This window comes from Suncus etruscus, chromosome 5, assembly GCF_024139225.1.
Source record: "Suncus etruscus isolate mSunEtr1 chromosome 5, mSunEtr1.pri.cur, whole genome shotgun sequence".
Lineage (NCBI taxonomy): Eukaryota > Metazoa > Chordata > Mammalia > Eulipotyphla > Soricidae > Suncus > Suncus etruscus.
This window is the reverse complement of record NC_064852.1, coordinates 38,791,811-38,796,102: the sequence shown is the minus strand read 5'-3', so window position 1 is coordinate 38,796,102 and position 4,292 is coordinate 38,791,811. Positions and strand designations below refer to the sequence as shown.

General features: G+C 35.8%; 1 pseudogene; it reads left to right on the top strand.

The window, feature by feature from the left end:
* The first annotated feature begins 1,746 nt into the window (after nt 1-1,746).
* Nucleotides 1,747-2,115, top strand: LOC126010279 (uncharacterized; annotated as a pseudogene).
* The last annotated feature ends 2,177 nt before the right edge of the window (nt 2,116-4,292 follow it).

The window sequence follows — 4,292 nt, the reverse complement described above, 5'->3', positions numbered from 1 at the left end:
AGGTGATTCTGACCATCTTTTTTGTTTGTTTGTTTGTTTTTAGGTCACACCCTGCGTGCTCTGGAGTTACTCCTGGCTCTGTGCTCAGAAATTTCTCCTGGCAGGATGAGAGACTATATGGATTGCTGGGGATTGAACTCAGGTCTGTCCCATGTAAGCTATGTGTAAGGCAAACACTCTCTGTACTATCGCTCCAGCCCTGATACTAACATTATTGATGCTCATTAGAAGGTAATTTTAAGACATATGGTTATATAATCAATTCATAGACAAATTTGCTTGCTCAAATTTCAGATAAAAATAATGTTAAAGAGTTATCTGTAAAATTATAGGTTAAATAGCTTTGTTTAAGAAAAAAGAATTGTGGCTGGGAGAAAAATATATCTCTATCCTTCCACTGAATGTCTGTTAAGCCTGAAACAAGTTACTTAATTTATCTAAGTCTTTTATAATATAATATAATTAATATAGAATGACAAAAATTCTTTTTCTTTTAGAATGTCTATACTATATATATAATTATTTATGGATGGTTTCTTAAAATGTAACTTGGCAAACATTTTAATCATACAAAACTCTTTCTGGACTAAGAGAGAAATATCAACTTGGTAGCTTGATTTTTTTTTTTTTTTTAGAGAGAGAGCAAAAGCAAAAAAATGCCTTCCCAGAGACAGGTTAGTGTGGGAGGTGTGGATGGGGGGGTTTGGGGACACTGGTGGTGGAAAAAGTGCAGTGGTATAGGGTGATATACATTATGACTGAAAATTAATTATGAGCAGTTTTATAACCACAGTGCTTAAATAAAAAATAATTTAAAATACAATAATATATATATATATAACTGTAGTAGATTCTTCTATTATGATTGAGAATGAATTAAGCATATTTAGTTGGACTTTAAAAGTAGGTGGGCTGTTTAGTTTTGGGAAAGTTCATAAAACAACTGTATTGGATTTAAAAAAGGAACAAGATAACTTTAATGAAAAAGTAGTTATTCTTAAGAAGTAACCAGTTATTAAAAGTCCATCAGGGATTTGGGGAGACCCTCCCCCCAAAAAAGCTACTTTTTTTGCTGTTGTTTCCTCAGTAGTGCTTAGCAAATAAATAGGAACCTCGTTCCTTATAACAGTGTTTTCCAAATATCTATTACTCAGGACTTTAAAATGATAAAATTAAATTCATTGACATGTTGTGAAAACAAAAGTTATGATTATTCTTCATGCTAATTTATATTCTACAGGATTGATTGATATAAAACATAGTAGGTAAATCATATATAACATATAATTATTATATATAATATCGTAATTATATATAATTATTACATAATTCTATATATAAACATATATAGGTAAATTATAACTTTTAAGCTATAAATAAAAATCCTTTCTTTGACTTGGTTTGGTTTTACTCTTAAAATCAATATTTCTTTGATTAGTTGTTTATTTAATATTAAACTGTTGTTCAACAATGACCATTTTTCACTTTCAGATATTTTTGCAAAATTATTACACATAATGGTAGGCTATTGCAAATATTCAAATATGGAAAAATTGCAAGTTTCTATTAGTTATTGGTAATAAAATAAGAAGTAATTCCTTTAAAATGCTGATAACACTCTTCAGAATCACATTTTAAAATGATTAATTTAAGAAATTATCTGTTTTCAAATTTATTTCTTTGAGTACAGTTGGCAGAAATTTTCTGACAAGTGTATCTCCTCCCTACTAATTCACTGCTATTTTCTTTCATAGAATTGAATGCGGTCTGGGGTGTGGTTCGTGATGAGTGCGCGAGCGTGAGTGAATGAGTGTAGAAGGCGATTGTGTGCGCCAATCCCTGTGCCCCTTCCCCGCCTACATCTTGATCTTATTTGATCGGGTCTACCCGAGATGAGAAAAACCTCCCTCCTGTGAAGCACCCAGGTTGCGCCCTGTGCAGTGAGGCCTTCCTGGAGGCGGTGGCATCATCACCTGAGGCTCTATTTCGGTCCGGGCCCAGAGTTGGTTCCCAGGGGTCCAGGGATTGGATGTGATGAATTGATCAGATAGACGAGGCCTGGAGGTCCCCCCTCCCCTCCGGGCCACTGATTTATCAAAGGCAATTCTGATCTGAACCTGAAAAAATATTAAAACAAAGAATAGGCCATCATTGGCAGTAGGTTGACTTACAAAAGTAATAGCCATAAGACTGAATGATTAAATCTTGACCAGACGCTTCTCACAAATGTCCAGTTACCCATCAACCAAGTGGCAGTTTATCCTGAACTTGTTTTCTCTATACACTAGTAGTTTACCTCAAACTATTTTTTCAAGGCAGGTTGTGTTTCTTAGAGGAGAACTATAATGCTTCAACAGTTTTACTAATTAATTATTTTATCTGATTCCCATGCTTGCATTTGAGGTCTCATTATAATTTTATACTGCCCAGGGACACTTTGCATAAGAGAGGATCTAGACTATAATTGCCTTTTACAATTTGTTACACACAAAAATACATATGATTCTCCAAATTTACAAAACTTTTTTATAAAATATTTGTAAAACTAGTGGTGCTCAGAAAATATTCCTGTCTATCTGTAAAGGCGTGACTCCTGGCAGGTTCAGGGACCCTATGAGACGCTAGAGACGGAATGCAGGCCGGCTGCATGCAAAGATAGTGTCCTATTCATGGTTCTATTGCCCCAAAGCACTTTAAACTAACTATAAATTAACTTTTCAAAAAAAATTATTATTAAAATGGTTTATTTTTTCTGAGAGTTTTAACATTTGTAAATGCCAAGAATCTGGAAATAATGAATATTTCATTATTTAGCTCAAATTTTATTATAAGTGAGACAACTATTTAGATTAAGTTATGATTTACAACGTAAATAATTTGATCGAGCAAAGCAAAGTTAGGTGATAAGTTTAATTTCGGACTCAGTCATGAAATGCCTTTGAATTTTAACCTAAAGACAAACATTGAGGGAATAGTTGGGCTAAGGGCTGGGATTTAGAAACTTTAGCACAGGGATATAAATATGGCATTTCTTCCTGTTTCTTCCTTTTCTTAGCAGCACTCAGAAGCCTAACAGAAAAAAAAGAAAGAAAAACAACACAAACTTGCCACATCCGCCATCCCACCAAATTTGTTTCTTTTTCATTCTTTCTTTTATTCTAAAAAAAATATTTATAGTTAGAGTTTCTAGATGGGGCTCCCGTCTTTTTTTACAGAACCATACATGAATCGTCTTGTTCTGCCTCACATTTATATGCCTTCCTACAAACTGAGAAAAGAAAAAAAAAGTGGATGGGACTCAGGTGCCCAAGTGGTCTCAGGAGCATAGAATGGAAATAAAAGTGGTCAGCCCTAAATACTAAAACCAATGTCAAAGACAGTAGAATCAAGAGACCCAAACTATAACAAGATATGTAGCAAATGGACCTATTATGCTAGCAGTCTAGTCGGCTAGTGTGGAAATAGAGGATACATTCTGGGAACTGTGGTGGAGTGTGGTCAACACTGAGAGAACGGCCCTAATTCACTGTTAGTATATAACTGAAATACAACTGTGAAAGGCTTGTAATTCACATCGATTTCTAAAACATATGGTGTTTAATGTATGAAGACAAATGCATGTGTGTATGTTGTACTGTTGAGAAGTCCAAACTTCTTTTTTTTTTTTTTTTTTTTTTTTTGGTTTTTGGGCCACACCCGGTGACGCTCAGGGGTTACTCCTGGCTATGCGCTCAGAAGTCGCTCCTGGCTTGGGGGACCATATGGGACGCCGGGGGATCGAACCGCGGTCCGTCTCCTAGGCTAGCGCAGGTAAGGCAGGCACCTTACCTCGAGCGCCACCGCCAGGCCCCGAGAAGTCCAAACTTCTACATTGAGTAGGATACCAAATCCTCTGTTTTCCTTACCGAAAGTGTTATTTTTTTCTTTAGTAGAAATGCTCTTGGCTGGGCCGGAGAGATAGCATGGAGGTATTGCCTTGCATGCAGAAGACTGGTCCCCTGAGCCTGCCATATGGTCCCCTAAGCCTGCCAGGAGCGATTTCTGAGCGTAGAGCCAGGAGTAACCCCTGAGCGCTGCCCGGTGTGACCCAAAAACCAAAAACGAAAAAAGAAAAGAAAAGAAAAGAAATGCTCTTGGCTTATATTCTAATATCCTAACTAGAACTTACTATCCATCCTTGATCTTGAACATAGTTAAAGATCTATAATCTTTAACTATGTCTTAATAAGATTGCATCTAGAAAATTGAAGTTGACCTGGAATACTATTCCTTTTTCACCTATAGTCCCTCAA